The sequence below is a fragment of the Triplophysa dalaica genome, chromosome 1 (genome assembly GCF_015846415.1).
Source record: "Triplophysa dalaica isolate WHDGS20190420 chromosome 1, ASM1584641v1, whole genome shotgun sequence".
Lineage (NCBI taxonomy): Eukaryota > Metazoa > Chordata > Actinopteri > Cypriniformes > Nemacheilidae > Triplophysa > Triplophysa dalaica.
This window is the reverse complement of record NC_079542.1, coordinates 17,840,252-17,852,825: the sequence shown is the minus strand read 5'-3', so window position 1 is coordinate 17,852,825 and position 12,574 is coordinate 17,840,252.

Sequence of the window (12,574 nt, the reverse complement as noted above, 5' to 3'; positions counted from 1 at the left end):
AGGGCTGGGTGGAACCTGAGACTGTTGACAAGTCAAAACACAGGTGAGTGTGTGTGTGCGCGAGAGAAAGAAAGAGAATTGCCAGGTAGCAACAGTATTAAAAACCTGTCAGTGTGCATTATGTTTTTTTACGGCTTGTACAATGTGTAATTTAATATATATATATATATATATATATATATATATATATATAGTTTATTTGTTGTTGCTCAGCAAGACCATGTAAACGCTTTTTCTGCGCTCAACAGAATATTCAGTTTTCCTTTTAATTTCCAAACACATTTATTAAGCCTAAATTCTACAAATAGTGATGAAACGGTTTTCTTTTGGTCTAGGTGTGGCGTTATTTTTTTTATTTAAAAGGGTTGCAAACTCTTTTCCAAGCATCCTATGAGTAATGTGATTAACCAGCAGGTCATGACCTGAGTGTGAGTTTATTAATGAAGCTAGTAAACTGAAACTAATCTCTCTCTCTCTCACTCTCTTTCTCTGATGTGTTCTTTATTGATCACACGGCATTGCCTGCTAATAGGTCCCCCAGCAGCCATGTCTGACATAGGTACTTTGATAAACCTGCCAATGAGAGAACAAGTGTGAGAGAGACAGAGATCTTGCATCTCTGAAAGTGCTAAATTAATTTATAATAATTCTCCATGATCATTCAACTATGATGGCAAACTGAAGTATCTTCTTATTCCACCTGCAACTTCTGTAAATGTAACGAATTAGCACTGAAGAAAGTTTTGAGTCTTGTATCATCTGTAAACACATCTCACATGTCACAACAGTGTATTTCCAAAACAGTTGGAGCAGTGTGCACCGCATTTCCTCTGAGAGCTCTCTCTTCTAATCCTGTTCTTCATCTGTGTAAGAGTGTAGTCATATCGGGAGGGAACCTTGTGAAGTCACTTGTATTATGGCTTGTTAAAATCTCACTCAATGAAACAAAACATGCAGATGTCTGAGTGTGTGTACAATGTAAAGGAATTTTCCAGAAGGCTTCCCTGTTCAGGCCTATCTTCTTCCAAACTGTTTAGATGTGGATATCCATACTGCCTTCATTTAGTAATAATAATTCTGACATCCAAACTTATTAGTCATCCTCTAAGCAGCTTAGCCTTGTTTATAAAGCCACACAAAAGACTTACCGGCTGGTTTGTGATGTGCTTCATCTCTTCAATAACGATTCAAGATGTATTATTTAAAACAGCATAAGCAGTGTTAGCATGAGAGATTGCATGATGGAAAAACCCTTGATTGAGCATCTCTGCACATGTTGTATCTTGAAGGATGCACTTGGGGAGTCTGACAGAATTGAACATTGACTGCATAAAAACAAACGGCCTAACATTAAGAAACATCGAACATAGAGACATAGAACAAGTATTTGGTAACAAGGTAATGCCATTGTATGAATGCCCCTAAGAAATAAATACATGTCTGGTCCTTTTTAATAGAAATGCAACACTTAGAACAGTTGTTGTAGATCAAAGGCATAGTTCACCCAAAAATTAAGATTCATATACTAACCTCATGTAATTTCAAACCTGTATGACTTTTTTTTCTCTGCAGAACACAAAAGAAGATATTTTGAGAAACAGCTTTAACAAAACAACATCGGCCCTTGTAAGGTCACATTACTATAAATAATATAACCATAATTTTTTCACAGTATCATCTTTTGTGTTCAATAACATACACTGGTTTTTAAGAATGTGTTGGTGAATAAACAAAGTCAGAATTTTTATTTTCGAGTGAACCCTTCCTTGAGGGATATTCTGAGTATAATCAAAATCTTAGCCTGAAAATTAATTTAAGTAAGAAAATAATGGTTTACATGAAATGTTAAAATCATACTTTGTATTGGATAACCCTCCTTTCACTTGCTCTGTGTCCTTTTCTAATGTAGGTGACGGTACAAAAGCTCCTTCAGAGAAGGTCAGCGACTCCTGGATCCGATCGATGACCAACGACATACAAATCATATGTATTGATCATCGTAATCATTGTTGAGAATATAGGGCAGACACTAAAATCATATGCACTTAGTCTTAATAGCCCACATCAAAGCAATTATGCACCCAAACTAAGACCGACTCACCGTATGCATATTACACAGCTTAATACATCTGTTCAGTGATTTACCCCTGCAATCCAGCCCATAAATCAGCTAAAACCTCTGTGGTATTGAGCTGCTCAAGTGATAAGGTTTGTGCATATGCATTAAGATCTTCACAGGCACTGGGCCCTCTGAGTGTATGACATCTAGTGTCGGTGGGTTTTATATGTGTGTGTCAATACTTGTGATTAATAAACTAGTATTAGAGAGGAGGAGAAATGCTAATGAATGAGGCACACTTGAGAAGAATGAGTTAACAGGTCAAGGACAAGGAGGAGATGATGTCAGTGCGCGCGCACGCACATTTGCAACAGTGCAGAGATACTAAACATTGTTTAACATGTAACATTTATGGCTGTAGGTATTTCTGTTCTGTTGTGTCTGTATGTAATATATTAGATTCGTTTTAAATACCACTTATCCTTTAGATGCAAATCATAGTAAGGGACTAATAAAAAATTGTTTAGTTAGAATTAGTCCATTGGTTCAAGGTTTGAAACAGTTGTACCTTTTTGTTAAATTTAAATAGATTTTCAAGCAAAACACTTGTTTATGAAGATCACTTTAATGTCGTATATCAGTAATATATAGGGCTGGGAATCGATTCTTAGGTTCACGATTCGATTCAGAATAGTTTTTTTGATGTATAATGACCATATTTAATATGTCATCGCGTCACGTTTGGGCTCAGAGTCAGACTAGTATTGGTAATTTGGCTTCTACTCTTAAAACTGTCACATAATATTTTAATACAACAAGTGCCCAGTAAAGCCATTCTCATTGACGTATTCTGCTGTCAGACATTAAAACAAGTACACAATAGTAATTAAATGAGACTCATTAGTGCTGTATGTAAAGCTATAGTCACTTCCACGAATTGCCTCATCGTATGGTAAAATCATCATACACACATACGTTAAAAGAGCAGTTATTTTACCAATATTAGTGTCTTAGTCCAGTGCAGAGCATCCAGCATGTTCATTTGTGCATATATACAGAAGTATGTTCATGTTCTTAAGTCTAAACAGTGACAGGTTTTGGGAAACTCTATTTTGCACTTACTGACAGGTCAGCTGCGGTATTGTAAATTGAATGAGCTGTTTCTCTCCGCTGCTCACTCACTGCACAGATGCAGAGAAATACCCTCCCTAAAAAGTATATATTTTATCCAGCAGTTTAGTACAAGGCTGAATGTACTATATGGTTTTCTCTCTTTCTCTACTGCTCCTGTATTCTCCACTGTGTTTGCCTGTGAGGTGTGCGCAATGTAAAAGGTCTGGGTGCTGCACCGCTCTTGCAGATGACTTTTGCCCTATTTGTTCCAAATAAGTGTTATTATATTAGCCTTATTTAGTCCAAAGACATGTTATTATATTTAGTAACGTGTAAGATTTTTTTTGTTTTGTGTCATGTTGTGAATTGATTTTTCCTCCCACCCCTAGTAATATATATCTTGTTTTTAGCCAGATTAAAACAATTTATTATAAATTAATAATTTTCATCTGTATGTTAATCAAGCAAAAACAAGGCACGTTTCTGTTTGAGAAATCTTTCGTTTCTTTTTTCTAGGTCATAAATGTGAGAGACAGAGTAAGACAAAGCTTTTTATATCATTTATCACTGTGGATGAGGTTATCATTATAACAATCCTCAGCACCTGTCAGACAAATAAAGAGCAAATTCATAATTTTCTACTTCATAATTTTGTTACACCATTCACGGGGGATGCTTTTTTATTATGAAAAAGAGGCTGTGTAGGATATGTACAGTCTGTTTAATAGGTTGTGCTGTGTTGAGGTCCTAAGTCACATTTATTTATTTTTCTCTCACCAGGATTTTTGTTAGAAATATGTGTTCAGTGTTGCATCAGCTGAACGATCAACTACAAATTCTAACCCATTAAACGGACTGTACATGTATACCTTACAGCCTCAATTTCATTCACCAGGATTTTTTCATTTATTTGTTTACAGAATGCATTGACATACATCAAACATTAATCTGATCATTTTTGAGCGCTAGTAGAGGAGTGCAACACAATAACAGAAGGGACAGCTGATTATAGAATATGTGTTATGATGCATTCTTTAGTTGCCATCATGACAGGAATAAAACCATATGGATTTAAAGGTGCACCTTGAAAAGGTTTTACATTTGAAGAAATAATTAAACTATTTGTGGACAAAAACTTGTGAACTCCAAAGAAAAGACACACAAAGAAGTAAAAAAAGAAAATAAAGAGGAACGCATCAACATTTAAGCAACAAGTATAACAGTATAAAACCGGCTCACAATCGCTTGTGAGCGAGGCAATGGAGGGGAAAAGGATGGGTGAAGGGATTATTTATCAGATATCCAGAACTGCTTTTGACCCCTTGGCGACCGCTTACAATACAACCCCCCATAGGTCATTAATCATTGTTGGGATTTAGAATGGCAACTGGAATGAATGACCTAATGGAATATTTCTTGATCGGCCCCTCTCATTTCACAACATGATGTTTGTCTCTTTAGTGCTCATGTTGATTTCTAATCAGTGTAAAGATGCTTTTGTGCCAGCTCTTTTCTCGCTTCTTTTTTTAAGGAAGATGGATGGCATCAAGAGAGAGAGAGAGAGAGAGAGAGAGTGATGGTGAAGAGACGAGAGAGGGAGAATAAAGCAAGAGGTGGATATCTGATTACTTCTGTCTTTTCTCACGCACTGATCAGAGACTGAAAGTCGAGAGCAAGTGTCCCTCAAAGCAGTTCACTCCTGTTTCCAGTTTAACCTTCTATTAAACTGTCCTTTGTCTTGCTTCTCCACCGGTGCAGGCTCGCTTCCACGCATGCTGACCCGGGGTCAGGTGGGTTAAGGGGGTAAAATGTCATCCCATTGCCCATCTGAGATGACGACAGATCTGTATAATGTGTCGCCAGACAAGAAGTATATATACTACCACAGTTTGATGATCAGCGAAGCAATAAATTCATTTATCATCATTTTATGCCTCATCAAACAAGTTGCCATCCCCACCGTTGGAGTTGGAAAAATTAGCTTGTGAAAAAAGTCTTCATTTTAGTTGGGGATAGGTAAGTGCTTTTTGATTGCCTTCTCCAACAATGCTTCCCTTGACAAGCTAATAAATCAGATCCATACAAAATCTGAAATGTTGCTCTTGAGGGTAAGCACCAGCATTGAATTCAGCTTGCACACACAAAAACAAAGAGTACGGTTGTGAGGACTTTTATTCATATAATTGCTTCTTGCAAACATGTGATGCTGTTTCTTTTGCTTCATTGTACAATGGCATGTGAAAAGTAAGTCTCATATGTCAGCATTATATGTGAATCCCTGTTTGGGCGCTTCAGGGGCCATGAGGACAATGGTTAAACAGTAAATGTTATTTTAAGAGGACTGGTTTTATCAGTGACAGTCATTGCCAAGACTCACCTGAATGGTAATCAGACAGAAATGAGTTTGTGTTGAAATGTCTGCTGTGTTCTGTAGCACAGTGTTTCACTGTGGCCCCTTTGCTCTGTGTTTGGCAGGCAGGTGGAATTATGGCATGCTACACCTATCTTTCCCAGATGGCTCTGGTATTCTCAGCAGCGAATTGCTTCTCAGACTGGAAATGGCGCCTTGAGTGAAAATGAGGTCAATCGATTATTTGAGCAAGGACTGAGGCTTGCCCCTGTAACAGGTATTTATGTGTTTGCCAAGGTGCTGTCTGGGGGGGGTTGAGGTGGTTTGCGGTGAGTCGCTCCCGCACTGTGGGTTGAAGAGGGGCCACAGTTGGCATTTTTTCAGTTAAAACGATTACCTATTAGGGCTGTAAAGCACACTGCCATTCAGAGATAGTTGGTGCTCTCTTGGCTGGCACACAGCCAGAATGCTTGTTTGGCAAAGAGAAGATATAATATGTAAAATATATATATATATATATATATATATTTTGTTAAGCTCTGTTGTGAATGTAAATTTTAAATACCTGTGTGGGCTTGCCAGATGAATTTATATTGAGTCCTTGTTTTCTTGCATTTGTTAATGGCTGGTTGTACATCAGCAAGAGCCTTCCCTTAATTGGTGTGTGTGTGGGACTTGAACACCCCGTGAAGCCTGAAAGAAAACAGTCACAGGGCACTATTTCCTTGTTTAGTGTGTGTTTTTTTTTGGTCCAGCCCACACAGTGTTGTGACTGAATAAAGTGCGTCTCAATTCCTTCTCATTAAGGTTCCCTAAACACACACAAAAGTGTGCGCACACATAGAGAAACACTGCTGTCCTCACACAGCTCAAAATAACCCCAGCAAGCATCAGCCATTTATCTGTATCTGGGGAACTGATCCAATTACACAGCTCACATTTGCATCCATCAGCCTGAGAAGGGTGAAATAATCTCAGAAAACTAGTCAGATTCCTCGAAATAAATTAATAATAATGGTAAGAGTCAGAAAAAATTTTGAAGATTCCCCCATTCTCCTGCATAACTTCCATCATCAAGCTTGACTTTTCCCCCAGGTGGGCTGAAGATAATGGCTACTTACTCTTGCTATCTTACAAAGCAGGGCATCAGAGCAGCCATTAGGCTAAATATCAGTGTCATAATGTGGAACAGATGTCTCGAAGAAAGGGATCATTTAAAAAGGCCAAATGTAAATAAACAGGGAGCGTGTAGACCTCCCTTCATCCCCTCTTTCCTCCATCCCCCATCCCCCTCTCCTTGCCCCCCATTCTCGTGGACCTTGTGAAGTGCCCAAAAGAAAACAGTTCATCAATCTTAATCTGAACCATTAAGAATGTAATAATACTAGCTGCTTATCTAGGCAAAGTGGTGCGGTGGGACTCTTAGGACTTGAGCCTAATGTGTTGAAAACTCTCTGTTTTCGTTCCTTTCAATGAAAAATCATTTACATCTGCATTGAAGTGAAACGTTTCCATGCGTGTACAGCTTCCTCTTCTAAAAGTGTTGATTTTTCATAGGCCTACATCGAACTGAAATGACAGTAAGAGCGGAACAGGAATAAATAAATATATTTGCAATGCAGAATTCACACAAATCTGATGAGCACAAAGCTTTGTACCTTTTAAAGCCATCCCAATGAAAATCAAATGAATGGATTGTCAAGCCATATTTTGCTAGTTGTTTTATTGGCAAACATATTTTCAGATATGCATTTTACTTAAATGGTACTGATTGCATTATTAATTAATAATTGCAATAGTAGCTGGAGAGGGGTGGGAAAGGGCCCAGTGTCTGACAAATTAAAGTTGACTGTATTAAATATTTATCTTGTGCTCAATATTGTAATTTAATAATAATTAATAATAAAAATAATAATATCTGTATGCTTATGTGAAAAGGTAAACGAGTTGTAATTAAATTTGTCAATAAATGTCCTTAGATTTATTGAAATTATAAATATATTTTGTAATTAAAGCTGCAAGCAGCATTTAGCGGGTTCGAGCAGTCAAAGGCCTCTATTGGCCTTGCCATTGTCAACTAGGCTCAGGAATGGCACCGTAACAAATCCACAACGAATGACACTCTTCCACACCAAGAAATATGACAGAAACGGTTGGTAACTTTTAATACAGACCATGCATGCGTACACTCGTATGCAAAAACGGGCGTAAACCGATAATACCTAAGGGACGAGTGCAATAAACCATTTCTCATGTCTCTATGATGATTTGTTGCAGAGATAGAGATCTTGCTAAACGGTTGCTAAGCTAACCTGTTCGGTTGCCATGGGTGTCAATTAATACCTGTCAATTAATAACACATCAAACCACAAGTCAAACGAACCAAGCCCCGTGTCTTTATAATATTCTACTGCAGAGATGTAGGTCTGGCTAGACGATTGCAAAAAATAATCTGTTTGGTTGCTAAGGGCGTGGCTTGGCAGCTGTCAATTGATAAAGAATGAAGCCATTAGCAAAACAAAGCAACTCCTGTGTCTCTAAAACATTCTATTGCACATATATAGGTCTTTTTTTTAATACAATGCACATTCTTCAAAATAGCTTATTTTGTGTTCTGAAGAATTGATAAAAAAATACGACCAATTTAAATAGATAATTGATTCACATTCATGGTCTGCAACAATATTCCAGAAGACCTTGCCATTTAAGTGATGCTTATTTGGTTGAGTCTGGTGACTCTGAAGGCCATTGGAGTACAGTGAGCTCATTGTCATGTTCAAGAAACCAGTTTGAGATCATTTGAGCTTTCTGACATAGTCGATTTTTTTTACTGCTGGAAGTAGCCATCAAAACATGGACATGGTTGGCAACAATCCTCAGGTGGTATGTGTTATCTAATATATCCCATACCATATATCCAATTGTTTCTCCATTTTGATGCTCGGTTTGAACTTCAGCAAGTGTGTTTACCACGTCTAGAAGCCAAAATGGATTGAGTTTATGCTATGTGACTGGCTGATTAGCAATTTGACTAGCAAATGATGTATTTATTAAAGACAAGTTTAAAATAGTAATTTTAAATGTATGATATTTCACCTTTTTGACTGTTGTGAAGGCATGCCTCTTCCGATAAGAATCACATGTTGCATGCTTGTTTTGTGTCATAATATGTATAATAGTACTTAATGGCAAGACAGTTGGATTAATTATTAAGGAGTGGTGACCTTCACCACACTCGTTTCACGCTAATATAATAATGAACCCTGTTATGGTCACAAAAAAAAAACTCAACATGTTTTTGATGATTATTGACCTAGAGAGTCCAGAGAAATGTACTGTGGTGGAAATTTTGTAATTGCTTGAGAATCCTTGAACAAGTTTGCAAAAGTAGGTTTTATACATCATCACCAATAACTCACAAACCATTTGATAGACATCAATGGTTCAAGAGGCAAAGTTGTTATGAATGAGGAGATCTATCGTTTGATATCAATAGTTTGTGTATTAGTCAAATGTCACATGACACAAAGTTGTCCAGGCCACCAAAATACATGTACATTTTGCCTTTTTTAATGTTTTAGCGCCACCTAGTATCCAAACGCCACCTTCCTTTGTATGTGACCTTGGAGTGATGGTCTACACATATCATCTGAGCCCCATGATGATATGTTAAGCCGTTCTGGATTTATGGCCATTTTAATGTGATAGGCTCAGACCATTTTAAGTTTTGGCGTCCCTAAGCAGCGGTGAAAGAAAAATTTCAACTTTTTTTCAATGATTATTTACATTCACACTCCACAGAAGTCATCTGCATTGGTTTGGTTCCGATCGGTTGAAAAACCAGGAACTAGTTCGCGAAAGTAGGTTTTTGACCTCATCAGCGATAACTCACAAACTGTTCGATTGACAGAAGCGTGTCCAGAGGCAAAGTTGCTCAGAATGAAGAGTACTATCATATGATACCAATAGTTTCTGTATATGTCAAATGTCACGTGATACACAATTGTTTAAGCACTCCTAAAGCGTTATTTCGTCCCCCGGTGGCCGAATGAGTTCACATTTCTTACAGACCTTAAAGACCATGAGACGAATAAGCCCAGCGAGCGTCGTTTTGTTCGGCCTCCGTTAACCCGGTCTAATAAGTGCTCAAACTTCATTGGCCAATGGCGGCCATGTTTTTTAAGATACGCCAATGTCCTTTTAGATATTCATGTAGAATGAGACAAAGACACACCATACCAAATAATAAGTCAATTGGGCAAACTGTTGCGTAGTTATGGCCATTTTCTAGCTCATTCAAATTATAGCGCCACCTAGTGGCCAAACGCAGCATTTTTTTTACCTTGACCCCGGATTGAGGGTCTACACATATGTTTAAAGCCCCATGAAGATATCTCAAACAGTTAAGGAGTTATGGCCATTTTAGTTCAATATGTTACTTCCGTTTTGGACATTTTTGCACCCTCTAGCGATGGGGGATGAAAATTTCAACTTTTTTTTAATAATTATTCATATTCACACTCCACAGAACTCATCAGCGTTGGTTTGGTTCCAATGGGGCAAAAATCCAGGGACTAGTTCATTTTTAATTTTTTTCATAAAATGCTAATTAGCGAAAAAATTTGCATACCGGAAATGAAATAAGAGATATACGTTTTTTAAGTTTTGAGCCAGTGATTACACTGATATAAGACACTTGGGTGTGCGACAAACGGTTTAGGAGTAACAAGCGTTAACGCGTTCGGCATCGCTGTAGCGCCACCTATGGGCCGATTTGGCTGGTTCCGTGTATCTGAGTAGCGACAAGGACTACTACCATCTGACCAAGTCTCAGCTCTGTCGGTCTTACGGTTTGGGCTGCACGATCAGTTCTAGGGAAGAAGTATAATAATAATAAAACTAACAAATACAATAGGTTTCTAGCCCTTCGGGCTCGAACCCTAAATATATTTAATTTAAATATTGCAAGTTGTGGAAGCAGTTATCTTAAAACAGATGCATGGATTTAAGTCAGCCTTAATGACTCTAAGTAAACAAATAAACAATTGCTATTTCATTCTTTCCACCATGTGGAGAGGACAGTGTAGCTCAGTTCAAAAGCTTCAGTCTTCTTTCTTTCAAGTCATAATTTTTCGTTAACGTTTTCTTTCTTTAGTACAAATATTTGGTATGTAAGGTTTCACTTCAACCATCATAAGGCTGAAAATGACACGTGTAATTTCTCCCTAGAGAGTCACAGGAAAACAGTGGGTGAAGTCTAGGCTAAAGTGGGAGTAAATAGCAGTAAATCACACCCTGTCAACTCATCTCGGTCGATTTACGATGTGCGTCTGTCTATCAAAAATGTACCTTTAACGCGAACGATTTACACGCGTCGAATCGGTCATGACTTTGCCGAAAAGCCGCGCTTTAATTTGGCTCCACCCTCATCGTAGTCCGTGAAAGGATGTACGTCAGAGCAGCCATGACAACAGCTCGAATTTTGTGGGAGAAAATGCGGGCTAATTTGTGAAAATTACGCACCGTGGTCGCGTCACACTCCTCGCCTCGGCAGCAGCGCGGAGTGAAGAGAAAGGAATAGAGAAACAGCTGGTGTGAATTTTTAGCACCCATAATTAATTAAGAGGTTCCTCAGTGGGATTGGATGATTAAATACAAGGGAGGAGGTATTCCCAGCATGTAGGGGAGAGGCCACTCTGCCTGAATTTCTGACTTTATAGAGAGTTTGGTTGGAGATTATGTTTGGAGAACAATTTCTCACTTTCAAAAACATGTTTACGAGTTTTTTCTTTGTATCTGCTCTCACAACGCTGCTTTCTCATTTCTTTCTCAGACTTCCTGTCAAGCAGGTATGATTTTTTACTAGCGGGGTAAATCCACCGGCTTATTGTTCACTTAAAGGAAACACACACACACACACACCTTTCTGAATTTGGCCACACTTGCTCTGCTGCCTAGCACATGTTCCAACGCATATTAAAAGCAGTTCAAATAAAAGGGTGTCCTTTTACACATTCGAGCTGAATTTGATTCTGCTCAGCTGGAGTCGTGTCAGTGTGGAGGGATCAAATAGTCATTGGTTGTTATCAGGTGGACTGTTGGTATTACATCGAAATCCGTTTTTGAACACTTGGTCCCGTGCATTTATATGGTGATTTAACGCTCATTTTTATCAAGAGGTTCGGATTACGCCATAGACGTTACCTGTGTTTTTGGAGAGGCCCATTGCTCCTCGATTACTTGGCAGGTGTAATTTAAACTCGTGAACGATAAAGATCAGAAAAAATATCGAAATTGTTAGACCGTCCTATGTCTATCGGCGCAGAACCACGGGTCACGAAAAAAGTTAATTTGCTATTTGGTTTTAGCTAGTTACAGCTCCTGTAGGCGATAATTGAATATATGCAAACACATGGAAATATTTAATTCCATATTTATTACCACGAGGGATTTATCAGGCAATTTATAGAAAACCGAAATGCTTGATCGCTTAGGTTGATATGTGTAAGCATATATGTTTTTTTAAATAAAAATATATTTCAATGGTAAATTTTATTTTCCTTAATTTCCTCCTGCGTAAATATATCATTATCGCGTTTTTAAGCGAATTGCTTGTAATCTAGCAGCCAGTAGCGACTGACAAGCTTTTTCAACAGGTTTATTGTATATTTTTTAAACTGAGCGAGAATGTCTTAAAGGCTTTACATTTAATAATTTCGTTAAGTTTCACTATTACGCAGAGTCCATACTAATTTCACAAACGAAATTTTCAGTTAAGTGATTTCTGTTAAATATATGTGTATTACATCTTTTTCTCCCGATCTGCTAGATTGGTCTTTTTACACGTGGGAACTGTCTTGCATTCACTTGACATGCACACACACTGTGAGTGTGGATCTCTTCCAACAATGAGCCTGAAATCCATTCAACTGAAAGAGATACGCGGAAAAGAAAGTTGAACAAAGTCGTGTGGGATGATTGCGGAGTTCGTGCTCACTGCGGTATTCATTCTCACAAAAGCACCGACCGACCTTATTCCTTATATATTAAAA